Below are 24,650 nucleotides of genomic sequence, written 5' to 3'. Positions count from 1 at the left end.
GCTTTATTATAAAACTCATCATATATGATTTACCCAAGTTTTTCTGGTACCAGTATTCTAAAAGATTTTTTTTGCTTCAATTGTAGTCCAATTTTTATATGAGTTATCTCTGTATTTGGAATGACTTAATATGAAAATGGATTTTAACAAAATCATCATCAGACTACTTGTTGTTGATTAGCCTGTGAATTTTATATACACTTCCTGATCTCTCTATGTAACATATTGTTAATCTTTCTAAAGTTACCTTTCTCACTTCAATTTCTCATTCTAAAGCTGCAATAGGAAGCATGGGAACCAATAGTCATATGTAGCTAAATGTAGCAAGAATGACTAAAAATTACAACGTTAATTAATTTTAAGACAGATTCTCAATTGCATTATTGAGAAATTATAACAAATAAGTGTCTATGCTGTCAACCATAAATCTATGACCTCTACATACTGAACAGATATTTAAAATAGAAATTTAGGATCTGAATGAAGGAATCCATAAATCTCCAGATTTAAATAAAAAAAATGTAAAATAGTTCATTAATAACTTTACATTTAGTTAATGTACAAATGATATTCTTTGGGACACATTACATCAAAAATAAATAAAATTGAATCCACTTTTTAATTTTGGTTTGTATTTTATATTTTGAGTGCTGAGGATTATACCCAGGTCTTCATACATGTAAAGTCTAAGCTTTACCACTAAATATATCCTGAATTTTATTTATTTATTTTGAAAACTTTTTTTTTAAATTTCACTGGCTGGGGACCCAGACTTTTGTGTGGTCTAGTTTGTCTTGGCACATGACTAATGGGGCATTGGAGATTAAGATCACTGCACTTTCTAAGTACAGTGGTATCTAAGCCACCGAACCATCTTTCAGGCTCTTTGGGGTTCCCTAACAACAGGACTATTAGGAATTGCATTAAGTGCTTGAGGGAAACACTAGGATTTAAACATTATAGACTTGCAGGAAAGCACTTTAAGCCACTAAATCCTCTTCTAGACCCTTCTCCCCAGAGATCACATACAGTGCAAATGTCCTGCTCACCTCCACCATGCAACAGTATCAGGATTTAAGTTTATGACTTTGCAGTTCCAGACAAGAACTCTAAACCGTTGAGTCATTTTCCAAGCTTCCCTGCCTTTTACTTTTTGAATTAATTACAAGAGTCTTTAAATTTAATAGCTGGTTTAAATTCTCATCCATGAACCAGTGGTATTCAAAAAATTCAATGTTCTTTAACAAGTCTATATATTTGCTTTTGCTTTTTTGTTGTTGTTGTTCAACTGTGTCTAACTCCAAGATATTCCCGTTAACCACTCCAGTTCCAAGCATGTCCTTCAGCCTCTCTACCTTAATCTCTGTTAATGAAATGAAAACAGAATTCATGTCTTTAAGTTAGAAAATTCTGTATTAAATTCACTTTGGGCTAATTAAGTTTGAAAGTTTCATAATCAATTTGAACTACGTTACATGGAAAGGACAAGACATTTAAAATATATTAGATTTTTTTATAAAATATAAAACTCTGTTTCCTTATAAATATATGACATTGAATTCATAAATCCATAATTAACATTGAGTTATGAATGGTACTTTAATACTTAGGTAAGTTAAAATAATTACTTTTCTTGTAAATTTCAATATTTTTTGATGGTGACTCCTTATTTTTGTTGGTACCAAAGATAATTAATTAAGTGGGAAAAATGACAAGTCAGGTAATAATATGATAGTAACTTATTATTCATTTAACTGCTATCTGATTATACCAGAGGACCCTGGTAGGAAATTACACTGCTAATTTATTTACATACTCCTTTTCAAAATATATTTGATTATTAGAAATTTAGACATTAGAAACAAACAAGAGCCTTCGTTACTGTTTTTTTATCATGATGCTGACATCTGGAAATAACTCCTCTTTCTAAACAAACCCCTGGGAGCAATAACTTTGAAAAGGAACCACTTTGCTTTTAAGATTTAGCAGCTGGGGGCTGGAGCAACAGCACAGCAGGTAGGGCGTTTGACTTGCAAGTGGCCGCCTACCCAGGTTCGATTCCCAGCATCCCATATGGTCCCCCGAGCACCACCAGGAGTAATTCCTGATTGCATGAGCCAGGAGTAACCCCTGTGCATCACTGGATGAGACCCCAAAAAAATAGGGAAAAAAAAGAGTTAGCAACTAATGCAAAAGACAAGAAAAAAAGAAAATGCTGACTATTCAAGAAAAGAAGACATTTAGGAATTTCGGGATAAGATTGTTTCATTGTTTAATTATTTCAGCAAATATTCACTGATTATGCACCGGGGGAGACAGTACTTTATGAGAAGATAGATATAAATTAAATAGAATCTTTGATCTTGAGTACTAAGAGTCCCATGATTAAACTGCTATGGTGTGCATATCTTGAGGCAAGAGCAAGCTGTTGGGGTAAATATATATTGATTAATGAATGTTAAAGTCATCTACAAATACTTGAGTTTATAAACAGAGAAGAAATAATATAGGCAGCAGAAAGTTGGATTCAGTTGTTTAATCCATTTTGCCACTTTGTGTTTCTTAGTTGGTACATTTAGATGACTGACATTAAGAGAAACTATTGTCATGGGTTTTGTGCGATCTTTCTGCAGAGGGCTGTTGTGCTTGTAGAATTTGTATTGTCTTAAAGTAGCCTCTTTGGTCCTTCTTTTAAAATTGGTTTTGAGACTATGAAGTTCTTAAGCTCTTGTTTATCCATGAAATAGTGTATCATTCCTTCAAGTCTGAGTAAGAGTCTAGCCAGATAAAGTATTCTTAATGAGGTGTTCATTTCATTGAGTTTTTTCACTACATCCCACCATTGTCTTGGTGCTTGAACAGTTTCCTCTGATAAGTCTGCTATAAAACTAAGGGGTGGTCCTTTTTGTGCGATTTCCTTCTTTAACCTTGCTGCTTACAGTATTGTGTCTCTATCTGTGGTATTCGTCATTCTGATTATGATATGTCTTGGAGTCTTTTCATTAGGGTCTCTTTCAGCTGGTACCCTTCAGCCTTCTTGAATCTGGATGCCTGCATTCTCCAGCTCTGAGAACTTCTCAGCAATGATATCTTTAACTCTTACTATTTCACTGAGGTTGCCTCCCTGTCCTTCTGGTACTCAGACGATTCTAATTTTGTTCTTCTCTAATTCATACCTTAGGTCTCTTATTTTTCCATAAGCTATTTTGAGGACTTTTTCCATTGTATGTTGTTGCCTGTATATGTTCTACAGCTCATCTTTAAGCTTACTGATTCTGTCTTTGGCTGTCGTCATTCTACTGTTGAGGGTACCCACTGAATTTTAATTTCATCTTCTGTTTGTGCTTTCTTACTTCTGCTCTCTTTTCTTCCTGTATTTTATTGGCTGTCCATTCAACTGTTTCTTTCATATCTTCCTTTAATTTACTGGATATCTGTTCCACTATTTCTTTGAACTCATTGGACATCCTCAACATTCGTCTCTGACATCTTTATCAGAGAGATTGCATTTGTGGGTACTCCCTCTTGAGGCTTTTGGGCTCTTCATCCATTCCTCGTTGTAGGTATCTATGCTGTTTCTTCATATTGCTGTAGTAGTATGGATCCCTCCAGCTCACTATCAGTGTCCCCCTGTTTCTCTGAGGAAGGATCCTAGATGAGCTTCGTGGTTAGTAGTCTCCTTTTTTCCCCTTCAGGAATACTAACTTCCTCTTTAGTGCTTCTATGTGACTTATGTAGGGCCTCTCATGCAGCCTCAGGGGGATGTATGTGTGTGTTCTTTTACATTAGGCTTGTTCAGATTCCTGTGTTCACCGTTATTTTGGTGAGTTTTAGGAGCATTTTGATTGGAATAGGCTAGTGGACTATTGACCTAATGTATTTGGGATACTCAGGTTGTCCTCCTAAGAATTAGGTAACAGAGGCTGAGATATGAGTTCAAAGGACTGTGAAAGGGGAAATTAACTGCGTCAGTTCCAGAGGCCACTACACCCTGCCCCCATGGCTGTACCTGTGGGAAAGGGGCCACAGTGGTGCTGGTCCTGGATCAGAGTTCTACTTCCGGTGCCCTTCTAAAACTGCAGGGGTCCCCTCTGGCCTAGGTGCTCATGTGGGTACCGCAGTCAAGGAGAGTTTCCAGTTCCCTGTGGCTGCTTGCTCGGCACGCCACTCTGGTGGTCACTACTTGGACTTTTGTAATCCATTTTTGTTTTCTACATGAACTTAGCAGGTATAGTGAGAAATAATTTTGATATATTAACTTATTTATCCCTCTATTCATTTTTGTTATTATTTTTCATTATTTTTTCCATCTATAACCCCTCACTGCCAGCAAAGTTAACACTGAGGCTATAATATTTAAAGTTCTTTCATAGTGTACATCAGAGTACATTCAAAATGGGGCTCTGGATGGTAAAATAAACTGAAAATTTATAGTGATGATAATATTGAAAATAAAGATCTACGGCTGGAGAAATAGCATAGTGGGCATAGTGCTTTATGGAAGGATTTGTTTTCATTCTTGGAACCACATGGTCTTCTGGGCACCAAGCCAGGTATAGACCCAGAATATCCCAAATGTGCACCTCACACTTTTGAAATTTAAAAAAATATTAAAATTCTTATTTGTAAGTGCTGACTATTTTCGAACTCAAAAGTTTAAGTCCTGGGTCTGGAGTGATAGTACAGAAAGTAGGGTGTTTGCCTTGCAGGTACCACCAGGTGTGGCCCACAACCCAGGCCCCAAAGTTCTGATACTAGCATGACATGAATGCTTTGCCAACTATAGTGAATTAAAAATGTAGTAATAAAACCCTTAGACCACTCGTCTAAGGGTTGCTCGGCTGAAATCAAGAGACAAAAAAAGAGATAAAACCAGGGAGAAGATTTTGTGGAAGTGTCAGGGGTTTAAGAACTGCAGTTCTCCTGAGTTTATATATAGATTGAACAGCTAAGCAGTAGTGAATTTTATCCCAAATTTATGGAAACAACAAAAATAAAGCTTAGATTCATCGGATACCTAGCTAGATTAGTACTGCTTACAGATAGACATTGCAATTTGCCTTTACAATAAATGCCATTACAATACAACTGTTCCTCATTTTATTTATATTTCAAAAAGAAATCACTCAAAACTTGTTTCAGTGTGTTTTAATTACTAGGGAACATCTATCTCATTTTTCAAAGTTCATGGTCACTCTTTAATTCAACTAGATAATAAAAAAATGCTTTCATAATTTTATTTTATGATTTATTTGCTTATTGTCAAAAGGTATATCCTCATCATCTCTCAGCTGACCTGAAAAGGGAACAGATGTTTCCTATCATGTGTTTCCTTTCAGTCTTCAGTTAGTTTTTGATAAGTTGATGCTGGAGTATTATCATTGTTGATTTTGTGCTTCATAATTCTATTTGTCAGTCTCACAAAAACGCTTATAAAGAAAGCTAGCATTATTTGGACTAGGACTATCTAATTTGGCTATCATGATAGCTTCTAGTGAAAATGTAAAATAGCTACATCAAATAAATGTTCACTTCCTACAATATATGCATGCTCAATTTAACTTTTTAGTCTAATTTTAAAAGTCAAGATATCATAGAATCTATTTAAAATAATTTTTGATAAATAGAAATCAGTAATAAATTATAAGGAAAGTATAGGTATTTAAAAATAAATTGTTTTATCTGGAAGCTACAATATGTTATTGTGATTACATTAGATATTGTCAAATAAAAATCCTACGTAATATCTTTGCTCTGTAGCACTGTTGTCCCGTTGTTCATCAACTTTCTTGAGCAGGTACCAGTAACATCTCCATTGTGAGACTTGCTTTCACTGTGTTTGGCATATTGACCAAAAAGAAATAACACCCAAGAAAACTCCCTAGGTTCCCAAAACTCCCTAGACCTCTCTGCATCCATTTTGTAGCAACAATTAATTTTCCCTTGGTAACTAGGATCAGTCATCTCTCTGAGTGAAGAACCACTCTGGATTGCAGCTGGAGGGAGCTAAGCCTAGTTTACCCAGAAGTCTGACTTGTACCTGGGCAGTTTGCTCTCCTCTACAGAGATTTTATCTAAATTAATAACCTATTTGGACACTGTAAAGAAGTGGGTATGGGAGGACAAAGCACATGAAGGAATCTCTCAAAAAGAGAAGTGTGTACAGTAAAAAAAATTTTCTGGTCTGAAAAAAACCTGGGGTATGTGGAGGGACAATGCAGTCATTATGAAAATGAGGGGGCTGCTAAGTAGGCTAAAGAGACACTAAAGCCGCCAGTATATAAATCTCAGATAACTCTGCAATATTATGATAGCACTCTGCCCTTGTTCATGGGTTTTCTGGAAATATTTTGTGGGAATGAAAAATCCCCTGGTGATAACCACAGTTTGGCTGAATTCCATGCCTTATGACATCCAACTGGTCTGAATGAAGATGCTCCAATACAGGCAAAATATTCAGGTTTAAAAAATAAGACCAAAGAAGTCAAGGCCAGACATAATACAGTGGATAGGTGCTTGCCTTGCACACAGCCAATACCCAGTATCCCACTTGGTCTCCTGAGTTCAGAGCCCAAGGAGTAACCCCTGAGCATCACCAGGTGTGGCCACAAAACAAAACAACGAAAGAAGTCAGAGAGAGAAGCAGCAGAGAATGCAAAGAGCACCCAGAGATGCATTTTGGAGCACAGCAGCATCCTTAAGGGCCCAGCAGGGGAAGAGTGGGTGGAGGTGGAATGGACCCTTAGCTTTGTTTTGATCGATGAAGAACTTAGGAGAACACTTAACCTGAAATGTGAATGAGATGACAGTCCTAAAGCCAAAAACACGGCCCTGATTTTGCTAAGCAGTTTTTACAGGCAGACCCATGAAGTAGCTCTGCTGATACACAGACCAAAATTTGAGACAGGGCAAAAAGGCAGGATGCACAAAGCACAGTGTAGGAGGTTCTCAGGCCTGGGATGCTTGTGTGCCAAAGCCTAAAACAGAGACAAGTTGAAAGGTTGTAGTCTATACTTTTTCTTTCATTTGAGAGGAGATTCAAAGGGCAGAGCGGATGAAAAAGTGGAAAGAGAAGCTTGAGAAAAAGTATTACTCTGAAGACACTGAAGATAACTATCAACCTGTCACTCAACAAGAATTTTGAGAGTAAGTATTTGTTCTAATCAGGGAATATCATGAGTGGGTATGGGGATGAGTTACACCTATTATTTCCCCAAATCTGTAACTTGACTATTAATGTCATCTTTTTTCACTTTTCACCCAACTTTAAAGTATTCCACTATTTACATTAAGATGAGAGTCCCATTACTTTAAATCTTCCGTCTCTAAAGTTGATATTCAGAGCAGGTGTTATTCACCTGCTATAGAAAGTTTAGTTTCTATAATGAGTTGGTAAAAATCCACTCTTCGATTCTTATCAGATTTTGTATGAGATATACAACTGTCTAAACTAGGCTTGAAATTTTACCTTCCAGCGTCAGGGAGGAAAGCTCAAATGTTAGTGCACATGTCTGGCATGAGACAAAGTCCTGAGTTCAATCCTCAACTCTTACTTTAATAATTTAAAATTATCGTTTATCATAATTCTGTCAAGAAACTTTAATGAGTTATACAAAATTGACTGTCATATTTTATAAATTAATAAATAAGGGGAAAGTGAGACCTACTATGTTTACACTTGGAAAAGTTTTTTCTTTAATCTTATACAAATGTTATTTAATTTAGTAATATAAAAGATGACCTTTGATTTGAAATAAATGTTTCCATTTGTATATATTCTACCACACAGTAATGGATTTGAAAATATGGTAGTCATGTGAGAAAGCAGTTCAAATCATACTTTTGATTTACTCTGATAATATATATTCCCATATTTCTTCTGTAATTCAGGTCATAATAATTTCTTTTACATAAATTGTTTCTAAATTTTTATTAGCAGAATGGTTATTCTTTGTTTTGTAGCAGAAATGTGCTGGGAGTTACCCATGAAATGCATTGTTTTTCTTCACTAGCAATTTTGAATGCATTCATGACTTTTTTTTGTCAGATAGTAACTTTTTTCTTAAAAATAGAAGTGTGTTTCTGTAGGAAAACATGGAGTTTGTCCTTTTAGGCTTGCCGTAGGGAACATAGTTTACCTTAGAGTAATGGCCTTTCTATGCGGACACAGGAAGACAGTTAATAATATGCTTTGTAACTTGGGAGCTGATTGACTCCAATAATATTTACTCCCAGGCATCTGCTTTCTCAACTCAGTTGCCCTTAGTTTCTAGCACCCAAAAAGCAGGGTCCCCACGAGGGACAGAATGGACCCAGGGCAAGCTGTGAGCTACCCTGGCATTGAAATGGGCCAGGCCAAAGCACCACAATACTCAACTATAAGTTGAGAGCATGGTCATAGACAAATGCTGTCATGATCCAAAAGTAAGGACAAGACTAGGACCCTGCTGGGGTTAGGAAAACTAACCTGGCCTGAGGACTGTGGTCTGTAACATATAGTGAATGTCCTCAGGAAGAACCAAACTTTAAGTTTATATCTCTTACTGTGCTCATACAGAATGACATTGCTAGAAATATTAGAAGTAGATTTACTATAACTATTTAAGCCGATTACTAGCTCACATGCTGACACACCCTTATTTGGACCCCACCCTTGAGCAGATTTCCTTAGATGAGATTTCCTTAGATGAGATTTTGTTCATCTCGTCAAGAAATGGTCTTACCCTTCTTTGTTGATTTGTTAATGTTAAACCCACCTTTGTGCTACTGCCCTATGTAATTTGCTATATAAACTAAGACAGTGGGGGCACTGGGGGAGACAGAAGAAGAAGACAGAAGAGACAGAGAAGGAGACACATGAAAGGGCATGGGAGAAGAACAGAGAAGACACAGAAGCAGAGACAGAGAGAGGTCGGAAGACACCAGAGGAGAGACTATAGAGGCAGAGACAGAGAGACAGACAGAAGAGAGCACAGCGGCACACACAGAAGCAAAGCAGAAGGAGGAGCCGTCCCAATCTGGTCCATACACAGTGGCTTGGGAACACCGGATGCGAGTGGTGCGTGTGAGAGAGAGCTGCCCCCAGTGCCTGAGAACAACAGAACGACAGGACACAACATCGAGTCTCCCCCTCCCAAGCGCGCCACCCTTGAGATGTTTTTGCAGGTTTCCCTGGCCTTTTGATTATAAAATTATTTGATATATAGAAACATACACGTGCCAGATATGTAAGGTCTTTTATAAGTTTAAATAATATATTATCTTTGAAAGTTTAGTTTCTATAATGAGTTGGTTAAAAACCCACTATTATTCTTATTTATAGTGCTCTTAACTCTTTATAACATTCCAGTCCCCTCAACCTCTTTTAACCAGTTCGTACTCCATAACGGCAGGATCCTGCAAATCTTGTTTACTGTTTCATATTATAGATCTTTAACATGATTTTACCTATAAAACAAGGTAAGTGCTAAATAATATTAAGTATTAAGAACAAATAAATAATCTCAAAAATTTGAGAAAACAAGACCTGCATGTAATTATTCTGGATTTCTGGAAGTAAAAAGAAATATAACACTGCCTAAATAACTAAATAGACTCAAATAGCTAAGTAGACTTGATTATTTTTATTAAAATATTAAATAAATATTAAAATATTCAACACTTTGACACCTTGTTTATTGAAGAGCAATGATAAATACCAGGACAAGAAGTCAATTATCTTCTAGCCTGTGGGTTCTGATCATTAAAAGGAGTTGATAAAGAAGCTGAAGAAGGTACAGTCAGAAAGAAAAGAAAAACAAAAATCCTGGAGTAAAACAGAGGATACATGTTATGTCTTAAATAAGAGGATGATAAAGTTGTTTAAGGAAGAATTAATGAACATTTACGAGTGCTGATAAGAGGAAAATTTCCATTGCCTTGGAGGTTGATTCCATGTGGAGATTTAGTCAAAGGCTTGACTGGAGGATTGAAGAATGAATGGGAGATGAAGAAATAAGTTTGTCATATGTACACACTTGTTTTCTAAGGAAATGGCAATTCAAAGGAGTAGAAAAATGGTGTCATGTGTAGAGAGAGATGTAGGATCAAGAGAAGCTTTATTTTTATATGAAACATTAAAAATTAGTTGAGCATAATAGAAATTCTAATTTTTAAAGGGCAGACTGAAGTGTCTAGAGGAAAGGTATATAACAATAAAGCAAGTTTTTGAGAAGATTGGAATAAGGGACATTAAAGGTAACAGGACACTTAGCAAATGTGAGTATTAGTCTTTCCTTGAGCTGTGATCATAAAACAGATAGCAACTTAGAGAAGACTAATTCAGGTGCAAATAATTTAATAGATTTCCCAATTAAAAATCACTGTCACTGTCATCCTGTTGCTCATTGATTTGCTTGAGTGGGCACCAGTAACGTCTTCATTGTGAGACTTCTTACTGTTTTTGGCATATTGAATACACCATGGGTAGCTTGCCAGGCTCTGCCGTGGCCGAGATACTCTCGGTAGCTTGCTGGGCTCTCTGAGAGGGTGGAAGAATCAAACCCCTGGTTGGCCGAGTGCAAGGCATACGCCCTACCCATTTTGCTATTGTTCCAGACCAATTAAAAATAAAGAAGGAAATATATGAAGAAAGATAAGGAAAATTACTAGGTATAAGATTATCAGTATAATGTTTAAGAGCACATAAAGACATTGATTAGTTATGGAGGAAACAGGCTCTTGGTTGAGGCACAAATGTCACTAACAGTTTGAAATCATCTTTGGATTTATCAGTACACTCTGACCTTTAAGTAAATGATTGGTTTTACTTACTTTATTGTTATTACTTCCCATCAACCTTTCATTATTGCTTTCATGTATACATCTCAATAAATCTTCCTAGACTGTCAGTTTGTTAAAGATAAAACCACTCATCTTTCTGTCTGTGGCCTTTGTATCTGTCGTGGCACAAAAAATATAATTAGTGACCTTTATAATCAGACTTGAACTAAAAATGCTAATGCACTTTGAATGAGTCGGATGACTTCCTGTTTATATAGATTTCAAATTTGTCTGACTATAATCACATTTTATTCTTGTGCTATTTTATGATATCATATAGGAAATAAAAAGACCACATACTCTTTTATAGTTTGCTATTTTGAAAGTGAAAAATAAAAGATAAATTCACAGCCTTTTGTATGGGACTAAAATATTGATTTCTCTTCTTTTAAGGGTGATAATTTGAAATGTGAACCGTTTCTAAGAAACATCTAATCCAGATTTTCTACTTAGTAAACAAAGGAAGAAAACAGAATCTATAAACCCAAGAGCTTGCATCTGGAAAGTATATCAGTGGTTTAATCATTCAAATGTTGCTATCTGATATTTAAGACTACAGTGCATATCTTAAAAGCAAGTATGGATTCACTGTCACTGTCATCCCATTGTTCATTGATTTGTTCGAGCGGGCACCAGTAATGTCTCTCATTAAGAGACTTATTGTTACTGTTTTTGGCATATCCAACACATATGGGTAGCTTGCCAGGCTCTGCTGTGTGGGCTCGATACTCTCGGTAGCTTGCCAGGCTCTCCGAGAGGGGCGGAGGAATCAAACACAGGTTGGCCTCTTGAAAGTCGAATGCCCAACCGCTGTGCTATCGCTCCAGCCCCAAGTATGGATTACAAATTTGAAATCACTGCCCACTGCCCACACAGAGAACCATGTTCTATGAACTGTTCCTTTGAGTGCTGCTGACACTGGGGAGGATTGTTTAGTAAGAAACTATCGGAAGTTGGGATGATTCACCTGATGGGAAAAATTGGAGATGTTCTACAAATGATGGGAAATAATGTCTCTTCTCATTGACCAGATGGGACAACCACATAATTCATGGGTTACTACAAATTATTTATGATTCACAGATTCTGACGTTTGCCTAAATTGTGAGGGCATTTTTCCCAAACTCTAACTCTGACATATTTGTTAATCTGAAAAGCAAAATAAAAAATTTTGTTCTGGGATACAATTAAATTATATAGAAATAATTTGCTACTTTTAGTTTTGATTTCCTTTGTGGGAAGCTCTCATCCTCCCCCATATCTTATATTATAATTATAAGCAAATAAATGGTATTCTCAGACTCTTCATTCTGCCTTCTCTTTCATATGTGTGTATACATTAATATATTTACTTATGTCTTGCTGCCCTTCATGTTTGAAGAATCTTGCCAACATACTCAATGAGAGAAAATTTGATATTTTCTACATGGATGCTACTTAAAATAAATTAAGGATTGAAAAGATACCTCAAGGTTTTTGCATATACATATTTCCTAACTAGAGTTCTGGCATCAGTTGCAGAGATTTATTGAAAAAACTAAAATATAAATTTTTTAAATGTTAAATGTATTCAAACATTTATGACTTGTAAATGTTTTTATAAATAATGTAATTTACTACTACAATCATAATCTTTAGTTTCTCTTCTGTTTTAGTTAAGTATGTGTATCTGTGCAAAATAGGGTAGATCTAATATAAGAGCTGTTGTGAACCAAAAATATGTGAAATAAAATATGATGATATATGTTTTGGACTCCTAGATTTGCCATAAGAATATATCACAGACTGGGGCTGGAGCAATAGCACAACAGGTAGGGTGTTTGCCTTGCCCGCAGTCAACCTGGTTCAATTCCCAGCACCCCATATAGTCCCCCGAGCACCGCCAGGAGTAATTCCTGAGTGCAGAGCCAGGAGTAACCCCTGAGCAACGCAGGGTGTGATCGTAAAAGTATATATATATACATACATACATATACATATATATGTATATATATACATACTTTTTATACATATATACACATATTTATATACATATATACATACATACACATATATACACATTTTGATGTATATATATACATATATATGTATATCTATATATATATATATCACAGACTGGATAACTTTAACAACAGATTCCTCCCACCCCTTATACCTTTGGATTCTAGGAGTTAAAAGTCAAGGTGTCAGAAAAGTTGGCTTTCGGTGAGATCTTTACGTACTTGCATCTCTCTTCCTTCTGCATATGTCCTCATGTGCCTTCTCTATCGTCAACAAGAATGGAAATAGGATGACTCAGAGAGAGAAATCTTCCTTTCCCTCTAAGGATACCGGTTCTTTTGTGTTTTGGCTTCACTCTTAACACCATTTTTCATGGGCCTGAGATATAATTATGCAGGCAGGACACTTGGTGATCCCTGAGTGCAGATCCAGGAGTATATTCTGAGCACAAATGGGTGTATTCAAAAAAACAAACAAGCAAAAAACTGAAGCATAAACAACAACAAAATAGTTTAAGACTTCTTTTAACTTTAAGCTTATTTTCTACCTAATGACCTAATCTTCAGATATAGACATATTGTGGGATAAGGTTTCAACATGTAAGTTGAAGTGGGGCTACAAAATTCAACCCATAAAGGCATGCAAGTATATGCTATTCTCTCTAAAATAATCAGATGAGTCCTAAATATTAGGTGTTACATGGTAAAAAATATAAAATATATATATACCTAGAATAACACACTCAAAGAGCAAGGAATCAGTATGCATATGTATAAAACTATTTCTCATGATCAACCTCAAAAGGATATGATTAACTTAGCAATGAAGTATGTAATATTTAAAAGTGCCTAAATAAATAACATAAACTTTAAAAGGAAAAGCTTGAGGGCTGAGAAAAGTGCAACAGGTTGAGCACGTGTTTTGCATGCAGGAGGCCTAAGACTCAAACAGCACTGCAAGGTTCCCTAGCATCCCTATGCAGTACCCCAAAGCAAGGAGCTGGGAGTAGCCCTTGAGCACTGCTGGGTGTGATGCCAAAACAAAGTAAATATGATGCTTAAATCTGTTAAAAGTTGTGCATCTGTAACAGAATACTATAGACTAATTTATTCTCTGCAGCTTTTTTTCAGTTCTTTGAACCATTTTGCCATTGATTTCGTAGTTGAGAAAAGGAGAAAACTGATTTAATCAAGGCATAATTATAATATTAGAATTATTTTAGTCTTTCACTTTAAAATGCACTTATGGAGGGCTGGACCAATAGCATAGCAGGTGGGGCATTAGCCTTACACATGGCTGACCTGGGTTTGATTCCCAGCATCCCATATGATCCCCTGAGCACCGCCAGGAGTAATTCCTGAGTGCAGAGCCAGGAGTAACCCCTGTGCATCGCCGGGTGTACCCAAAAATCAAAACATAAAATAAAACTTAAAAAAAGTAAAAAGAATAAAATGCACTCATGTATTTTTTAAACATTTTTACTCAGTGATTTCTCATAATGACACGAGAGTTTCCTCTTCATTTCCTGATCTTCTTGTTTCATTTTCCTTTTGTTTATTCCATACTGTTCTCTTCTTAGTCTACAAAATTCTCTTTATAAATGTATCCACTGATTTTTAGATTTTTTTTAAATGCAATTTTGTATTTGGAGGAAATGCTTTTTCTTCTTTCAAATGCAGAAGATCTTGCTAATATATCCTTTACAGAGAGATCTGTCTGGTAATTTAAGCTACCTTATTAAAAAAATAATATGCAAGCTCTCTTGAGACTTGTAACCATTGGCAACAATGTCTACATGTTATCCACTTTTTCAGCCTTATCAAGTCTGAAACAGCTGTTTACCTGATTTTGATAACTGCTTTAAAAGACCAGTTTTGATAGAAATATTTCCTAACCATGGTAACCATAGTACACAAACACAAGCTCTAATAGAATATGTACTTATGATTTCTGTTGGAATAGTAATGATTTTCAAAATGTTTTTTTCATTTTCTTAACTTAAAAATTGTAAAATAATGTATACACTTTTTGAATTTGAAATTTATTTGAAATTAATAAATTTGAAATAAATTTGAAATAAATTTATTTATTTATTATTTATTTATTTATTAATAAATTTGAAATAAATAAATTTGAAATTAAATTTCAAATTTAATGCATTTGAAAAGAATAGGTCATTTATATGCTATGGTATATATATAGACATAATATTCTATTAGGAAAACATATACTCAAAGATTGTTGGCAATATGAGCAGTATATAGCTTAGAGTGGAGTTGGGGAAAACATTACGTATGTCACAAGGGATTCTTGGAAGCAACAATAATCAAATTACAAAAGGAAATTTTTATTCTATCCCATGTTGTAAGAGGAATCATTATGAATATTTAACATTTTTTTTAAACTGCAGGTGGCCATTTTTGCTTCTCTCTCTTCTCTTTTTGCCTCTATAAGCAGCTTTGAAACAATACTAAGCAATATATTATTTTCCCATCATTCTACCTCTGAAAAAATAAATATTTTGGTGAAAACTGAGCAGATAGTGTGAAACTGGGCAGATATTGTGAGCTAAGCTTTCTTTTTTCCTCTAAACCTTATTTATTTATTTATTCAACAAAAAAGTGAGATGGTGTCTGAAACATTCTGTTTTATCTGCAAATAAAGAGTAAGAGTTACACTTTTGGGGAAAGATAGACTGAGACTTAGTCTCTAGACTTTGGGAGGAAGGAAAGGAAGATGATCGGTATCTTTGTCTAGATACATTTTCTGTTTTCTAATATTGATCTCCAGACTGGTTTCAGTACAAAGTATTTCACACTAGCCACCCAGTGTGTGAATATATTCTCTCACCCCAAGTTATCTCTGTGACACTACAATTTATTATGCAACTAGCCACCTAAAAGTAGTGTCAGATATCCCACAGGTTAAAGTCTCAGAAAAAATCTGCTCCCATCCTATATTAGATGTCAACTGCATGTAGTAAATTCCTGAGTCAAGAACAACTTCTGTTTGATTTGGCTATGCAGAAGAGCAAATCATAAAACCACAAGTATCTCAAGAGTTTATCTCACCTCCAGATTTCCCACATTGGTATGCAGATTATTTTGAGTGGAGGACAATGAAGGCTTTAAAACTAAAAGGGACCTGATGCCCCTCCCTTAATCCAGGTGCCCTTTACTAATGAAAGAAGCAATTGTCATTCTTTAAACTCCCTTCTTTTAATGTGCAGTCCCTCTACCCTTTGCTTTGCTTTGTGTTGGGTCCTTTGCTCCTTTATTTAGTTATGCTTCATGAACTCCTTTCTCCCATGACCAAAGGCAGGATCACCATAATCCCTGCAATTCCCCCATGCACATAATTAAATTTTTTTTTTCTTGCTTTAAAAATGACTCCCCCTGTTTGCTCTAACAGTTGCAAATCAATGGTTCATAAGAAACCCAAGAAAGATTTCATCAATTTTCTAGATTAATCTCACCTCCAGATTTCCCACATTGGTATGCAGATTATTTTGAGTGGAGGACAATGAAGGCTTTAAAACTAAAAGGGACCTTATAGAACTCAGGGGATAATTATTCTCTATGCTTTTTAATTTATTAATGATATGAAAAAATATTTCGGAACATCCAGATGAGGAGATACATAGGGATAGGTCTGAAATGGTCATATTGCAGGTAGGTAGATAGGCAGGGGAGTGTCTGACAGCAAGTTTTGGAGAAATGATTAAACTTTAGAAGAAATTTCCAAGCCCTGAAATAGCCAAAAAGTCATAAGGAACACATTCTCTGGAACACAAATCTTGAGTTTTGTGGAGATGGAGAAACTGAGGCATAACCAAGATGAAGAAACTGAGACACTTAGGACAGTTGTGGTTGTCTTGGGTGAAATGAGTGAGGGAGATAGCCTGGAGAAAAGAGTGCTTCCACCTCAGCTGCCCACCCTCCCCCCCTCACTCCCACATCACACAAGTCACCCCCACAACAGCAACAAGTACAGTTTTCTTGTGGTTTGGTACACACCTCCCATGGTAGATGTGCGTGTCCAACCCATAGCTTTTCAAATCCCACTATTTAGACCTTATGGAGACTTCCTCATGTTGCAGAAGACTTGGGAGCATGGGAGGTAGATTCAAAAGCAGTCTTCCATGTCTTACTAGACCCACCTTGGCCACCTGGGAAAGGCTGGGATGGGTCAAGTCAAGAGTACAGTAGGGATACTCATGTCTCACCAATCTGATGAGGCAGCCGTCAAACTCTACCTAAGAGCCATTTGTTCCTCATTGTGCAATTATTGGTCCCCACCACCCGAAATTTTTCAATCTGGGAACTCAGGCTGGAGTGAGGAATTGCTGTTTACAGGAAAGGAAAGTCAGTGTTCACCTTAGCCCAGGTGCTGAGGTTGCCACCTCAACTTCCCTGTCTGCACTCCCAAGTCTAGCCATGCTGAGCTATGTTCTGTAGACCAGTTCTAAGGTTCTGTTGCTTTTGGTCATTTGTTATTCCCCTACTTTTTATCCCTTTTTCACTTTTTCTTGCTTACGTATCCCATTTTTCATATTCGCTCCATGTCTGACCATTAAAACCAAGTTATTTAGTCAAAAGATTAACTTTTAAAATAACGGTATCACTGTCACTATCATCCCGTTGCTCATTGATTTGCTCGGGCGGGCACCAGTAACATCTCCATTTTGAGACTAGTTGTTATGGTTTTGGGCATATTGAATATGCCACAGGTACTTTGCCAGGCTCTGCCGTGCAGGCGAAATACTCTTGGTAGGTTGCCAGGCTCTCCGAGAGGGGCAGAGAAATAGAACTCGGGTCAACCTCGTGCAAGGCAAATGCCCTGCCGCTGTTTTATCGTTCCAGCCCTTTAAAATAGCATCTGTAAATCAGTGAGATAACAGTAGAGGAGGAGTGAGAGAGAGAGAGAGAACAAAGAGAAAAGAGAGAGAATATAGATAATATAGAAAGCACACCTAATCATGAAACTTTATGATAACTAGAATAAACAGTTGTATACAATGCCTACTGAGAAAAACAGTGTTGCCTTTTAAAGCAATTTAACTGATAGGAAAGTAGAATGAAGAACATTTCTACATATGTGACCACCCCTTGGCTCTAGTTCAACAATCATTCCAACCTCAGAATTCCTATAATGTTGGTTGCAAAAAAAAAGTTTTCTTTATCACTAGATTGAGAAATCATACACATATTTATCTGTGCGCATGGCTACCCACACTCCATAAAGGGGTAAAAAAATAACAAGATTAAAAGCATATTACTTGTCATTCAGTTTAGTATTAAAATTTTGTCAGGGAAGTCACTCCTAGAGGTGCTCATTGCTCTGTGCTCAAGTATCGCACCTGGAGGGAATTGGTGAACCATATGAGGGGCCAGGGTCAAGTCGAGGTAGTCCATGCAAGGCAAGTGCCTTAACAATTTTTAAATAGAAGACTATGCTTTCAGAGATCATTTCTAGACTTTGTTGCTAGTGAATTTTCTTTAAGTGATATGTGGAGGACCCAAAACCATGATGAGAAGCCAAAGCATCATTTGCTAAGTGTGAATTGCTTCTGCAACTGCCTTTTACTGATGATTTTTCTCTTCCCTTGGAAGGAGAGGGAAAAAATTTATAATGAATTTATGATAAAACAGTGACTTGATGGCAAAGCAAGAATATACAATCTACTAATATTCAGCATAACATAATTTTAATTGTGCTTACAAATAGGGGTTAACACATAAATATTCTACAGTTATTTTCACTCTTTAAGAAGCTGGTTAAAATGTCTTTTAAAAATTGCTGAAATTCAATTTTTCTCGGAATTATAGTTTTAAATTTGTGTTTATAACTTCTCAAATTCCCTATAGTTCTTCCAATTCTGAGGTTCTAACATAATGACAAGTGCTTAAATTCATTAAATTATGAGATAAGAATATCAATATGGTTTCCTTAAGTGATATTTCTTTTTTTTTTTTTTTTTTTTGCTTTTTGGGTCACACCCAGCGATGCTCAGGGGTTACTCCTGGTTTTGCACTCAGGAATTACTCCTGGCAGTGCTTGGGGGACCATATGGGATGCTAGGGATCGAACCCGGGTCGGCCGCGTTCAAGGCAAACACCCTACCCGTTGTGCTATCACTCCGGCCCCTTTAAGTGATATTTCTAAAATGTTATTCCCTCATATGTCCATAGTAGTTTGATATATCTATTTTATCCAGTACCTTAACACTAATATTTAATACTTTAGTGATAAAAATGCTACATTTGGAAGGAATTTATTTTCATTATTTGATTCACTTTGGGCAATATCTACTGTGTAGTCAAGACATCTTTTGTAACAAACATCTAACATGTATTAATATGTTTATATCTCATATTTATTTTGTTAGATTATGGCTGAGAAAATATTTGTAGAAATTACTTGAAGTAACATGATTGCTTTCATATCACTGACAAAGATTATTTATTGTTGAAATAGAAGAAAGCATTTTCTATCAGAACTTTATTTCTTTATTGATTGTTGAAAGTATTGTTATTCTTTAGTGAAAGGAAAGAACAAAATTAAATGAACATGAAGTAGTATGTGATTTTTAAGGGTAAACTTAAAGGGTAACTGTTTCTCTAAGTAAGTGTATGTGAAAATAGTTTATAAGAAATTAGTTAAAGTGGGGCTGGAGCAATAGTACAGCGGGTAGGGCATTTGCCTTGTGCACGACCGACCCGGGTTCAATTCCCAGCATCCCATACGGTCCCCCGAGCACTGCCAGAAGTAATTCCTGAATGCAAAGCCAGGAGTATCCCCTGAGCATTGCCAGGTGTGACAAAAAAAAAAAAAAAAAAGGAAAAAAAGAAATTAGTAAAAGAAACAACTAAGCGAATATGCATCCTATGTTACTATTTGGCGTGTTTTCTTAAATGTACAGGTTACATTTTTATCAGGTAAGGTTAAAGAATTAGAAAATTATCTGAGGTTATTTTGTCTTTTGAAATTAAAAATTTTTGTTTGTTTTTAGACTACATCCACTGCTCAGGCCTTACTCTTGGCAGTGCTCACAGAACCATGTGTGGTGCCTGGGATGAAACCAGGATTGTCCACGTGCAAGGCAAGCATCTTAGTCCCTATGGTAATTACCAAGCTCCATGAGGTATTTGCTTGGGAGATGATTGTTGATTACTGTAATGAAATATCTGGTTTATTATTTTAATAATATAAAATAGAATGCATTTGGATGGAATAGAAATGTTTTGTGTAATGAAGATCAGGAAGTCTTTATTTATTTATTTTTTACTTTTTTTGGTCAAATCCAGTGATGTTCAGGGGCTACTCCTGGGTCTGTGCTCAGGAATCACTCCTGGCTGTGCTCAGGGGACCATAGGGGATGCTGGGGGTCAAACCCGGGTCGGCCGTGTGCAAGGCAAACACTCTACCTGCTGCACTGTGGCTCCGGCCCTCAGGAAGTCTTTATTTATTTTGCTTTTTCAAGGAGTCTTTAAATTCTTTAAAATACAGGTTTCTGTGTTCTGATGATTCTTTCTCTAAGCTTTTGTATAGCTTCATTGTGAAAAGATTATTAGTTCTTCCTAGATTTTTTTTCAAACTAGGATGTAATTTCTATTACCATTAAATTTATTTTTAAACCCTAGAAAACTTGACAGTAATAAGACGAAATTGCAAAAAGTGATTATACTTCACACACCTAAAAGCATGAATTACTGCTTGCTAATATACACTATCCTATGGAGTCCCTGTGGCCTTCTATTTTATTTATCTCATAACATTCTTTTCAGTCTGACATTTTATTAAACTTAAAAAGTCATAATGTCCATACTTATTCTGTATTGGTAGCTGTACTTAATTTATATGTAATTTAAATAATAAATACATAATATATAAGATGTAGCCTAAATAATATATATTTTCATACAAGTGTTAAATAGTCATTGCACAAAATTAGGAGTTTTGAAAAATTCTGTACATAACTTAGAGATTGCCTTGTCATAAAAAGGTCCCTAACTTTATTCTGAATTTTTGAAAGAAAAGAAACTAATATTTTTGCCATTTTACTATTACCTGTCTTGTCCTTTTCCTTCATCTGGATTTTTAAATTTAGCTTTCCGTAGAATAACGTTGGTTTGCCCCTTCTTTCTTGCCATAGGGAGCTTAGGTTTATCGGGTTACACCCATCACAGTGCTCCTGTGTCACTCTCATTCTTTTGCTTATCTGTAACCTCTATCTTTGTGCTCTGCTTCCCCAACCGGCCAATCACCCTAATCAGATTCTGTTAACTCGTAAGGTCAGATCCTTCGTAGGACACTGGATTTGTATTATAAGTTAAAAATTTCCTTTCTGTTCTCCTTCTGTCTTTTGCATAGTTACTTCATATCAATGTCCTTTTCTGTATAGACACAGGAAGACAGTTAATATTATGCTTTTGTAACTTGGGATTTAATTGACTCCAAATAATATTCAATCCTGGTCATCTGCTTTCTCAGCTTAAGTTGCCCTTACTTCTTAGCACCCCAAAAGCAGGTTCCTGATGAGGGACTGAATGGATGTGAGCTACTCTGTGTGGGTAGCAAGTTGTGAGCTGCCCTAGCATCAAAATGGGCTAGGCCAAAGTTTCACAATGTAGCACTGTCGTCCCGTTGTTCATTGATTTTGCTTGAGTGGGCACCAGTAACATCTCCATTGTGAGACTTGTTACTGTCTTGGGCATATTGAATATGCCATGGGTAGCTTGCCAGGCTCTGCCATGCAGGTGAAATACTCTCGGTAACTTGCTGGCTCTCTGAGAGGGATGGAAGAATCGAATCCGGGTCAGCTGCATGCAAGGAAAACACCCTACCTGCTGTGCTATTACACAGTCCAAAGGGCCACAATATTTAACTATAAGTTAAGAGCATGGTCATGGACAAACTCTGCCATTATCCAAAAGGTAACAACTGAATTAGGACCCTGCTAAGGTTAGGAAAGACTAATCTTGCCTGAGCATTATAGTCTGAAATCTATAGTGACATGGGCCCAGAAAAGCAATTTTATAAGCTTAATGTATCTCTTACTGTGTCCATACAAAATGACTAATATTATGAATATTTATATGTTTGTTGGACTAAGGAAAGGAGAAACACACCCATAGATGGAATTTCACTCTTGGGTGGGTCGTCTTGCCGAATAAGAGTTTGTCCTAGAAGAAGCTTCCCCTGAGGGAAGGATTTTACCTGTGTTGATTATATGACCACACCTATGTGTAATTGTTACCCCACCCCCTCATGATTTGGGAGATAAATAAGGCTGTGAATGGGCTGGGGGATCCAGAAAGAGGATGGGGAAGATCCAGAGGAGAATCACAGGAGAATGGAGATGAGATTGGAATAAACTGCAACTGAGACCATCCAGCCTGGCCCCTGTTCCCTCCTTCGTCCACCCATCACCAACGGCAGTCCTGGTCTGGGAAAAGTGGAACAAGACCACCAAATGCAGGCGGCGAGAGCAACGACAGAGAATATCAGCTTTCTGTATTTTTGATTACACAGCTTTCCTGAGTGATAAATATTAAAAACTTAAACTTCTCTGATTTATTTATTAAATACTCTAACTTGGACTGGAGTGATAGCACAGCAGCTAAGGCATTTGCCTTGCGTGGGGCCAATGCAGATTCAATTCCTCCATCCCTCTCGGAGAGCCTGGCAAGCTATCGAGAGTATCTTGCCTGCACAGCAGGACCGGGCAAGTTACCTGTGGCTATTCGATATGCCAAAAACAGCAAAAACAAATCTCACTTGGAGACGTTACTGGTGCCCGCTTGAGCAAATCGATGAGCAATGGGATGACAGTGATACAGTGACAGTGAACTTGGGGGAAATATCTTAAGTATTGTAAACTGAAAAATTGACCATTCCAGAGGAACTAGAGGTTCAGCCAAAATATGGCCCTCTTACACCTCATTTGAATCATTTATGTATCACTGGAATGCATAAAGATATATACTGATTAACTTAAAATATTGCATGCTGTGCCACATATCTAAGTAGCCACAATATCTAAGATAATGTGGCTACAAGAAAAATAAAATATGCTTTCTTCCTTCAAACCATCATTGTCAGTGTGGATCCACAATGCTCAACAATAATCCATGTACTAAATTTAATAACCAAACATTTTTGGACACAGAGAAAAAAGGTACATTATAAGGGCAGGAAAGGGTATAAGAAAGGATATAAAAAAAAGCCTTCAGGAAAAAAAGAGGTTGTGGAGTAATTTCTAGGGGCATTTATATCTCTCTTATATCTAAGGGGTACACTTGCCTTTGATTTCTTAAATGGAGCTGGCAACTCTTCACTCTGATAATGTTAATTAAAGAATTCCCTGGAGTTTGCCTGAAGGCACAAGCGTGTTTTCATCTCCTAAAAATGTAGTTACATAATTAATGCAAACAAACCAACATATATGAATTGCTTAACTACTACTGCAATTTCTTTTGTCGGGACCTCTTATTTTAAAGTAATGAATAAGGTACGTTCTTTGTCAGCAGTACAATTCTAATCAAAATAAGTTCAAAAAAATAAGTCAGAGGTAAAGTTGTGACTTTACCTCGTCAAGCCAGCCACTCAGAGATCTTCAAGTATGTGAACTGCCTACAGGTATGTGAACTGCCTATGCTGCAAAAGAAAGATGATTCAGTCATGTTAGTTTAACCTGGCATTATCTTTGCAGAGTTACAGCAACTCTTCAGTCTAATTCAATACACTTCTCTGACTTCTCGATTTGGTCACACTCCATGAGGATCATATATGTGTATACAGACATATATACATCTATACATAGACACCACACCGCACACATATATCTATATACGTTCTATACTGATTTATTTGAAATAGCTTGTGTTACTAGGAAATGGAGAAGGGAAGGAGGATTCTATTTATAAACATTATGTTACCTATTTGTATAATGAATAAAAATGAATTATCTTAAATAATAAAATTCCTGCTTGCTTTCAAACAACTTTTTTAAGAATCAATTCAGTGTAGGGATAAAGAACAAGTATTCACTTGGAGAAAACGTTGAACTTACTAAAGAAAGTAAACTCATATCCATAGCAATTGGTACTTGCATTTAATTGTAACTCCTTGTCCCAGTTTACCTGGGCAGGATGATTTTCCTTTTTTATTGCTGTGTTATTAGTACAAAAGAAGTATTGCCAATGCAAAGTCAGCACTCATTCAAGATTATTGAATTAATTTAATAAAATGTGATTATCTGAAAGGTTCCTGGTTTTTTTGTGGGTGTTTGCATTTAAAGAGTGATTTGCAAATAAAAGCTGCTATCAAAAAATATTTTTAAAATTTCAGCATTTTAACTTTATCCTAATAAAATTTGTACTAATAACTCAAGTTGAGTATCAAAAGCCTTACATATGCACTGAAAATTAGGATGTTTATAAATACTATTGAACAAATATAACTCTAAATAAAACACTGCTTTATTTTGTAAAAGAAAACTTAGATTTAAAAACTAATCTGTTCAAAGGATTCTAGGTTTTAATTCTTAAATATTTAAAAGAGCTAAAATTAATTTCCTTAATTTTCTAAAACATGGAATGCAATTAGTCAAAATTTAAGCATGTAAACAGATAAGTAATTTTTAAGAATTATATACATCTAGATTATAAAACAAATACCTGAGATGGATTTATTTCTAAAAATCATTTAAAAACAAAGATTGCTAAAACATAGACTTCAAATATCTTATTTTATAATGGAATATGTTTAATATAATTTTCCTTCTTAAAAACAAATGGGTACTATCTAATTTGGGAAAGCAGAAC

The 24,650-nt window shown here is 36.0% G+C and overlaps 1 pseudogene; it reads left to right on the top strand.

The window, feature by feature from the left end:
- The first annotated feature begins 18,268 nt into the window (after positions 1 to 18,268).
- On the top strand, positions 18,269 to 18,459 carry LOC129399272 (small nucleolar RNA U3; annotated as a pseudogene).
- Positions 18,460 to 24,650: the final 6,191 nt, after the last annotated feature.

This window comes from Sorex araneus, chromosome 10, assembly GCF_027595985.1.
Source record: "Sorex araneus isolate mSorAra2 chromosome 10, mSorAra2.pri, whole genome shotgun sequence".
Taxonomy (NCBI): Eukaryota; Metazoa; Chordata; class Mammalia; order Eulipotyphla; family Soricidae; genus Sorex; species Sorex araneus.
Note: the sequence above shows the minus strand (reverse complement) of the source record. Positions and strands in the feature narration are given on the sequence as shown.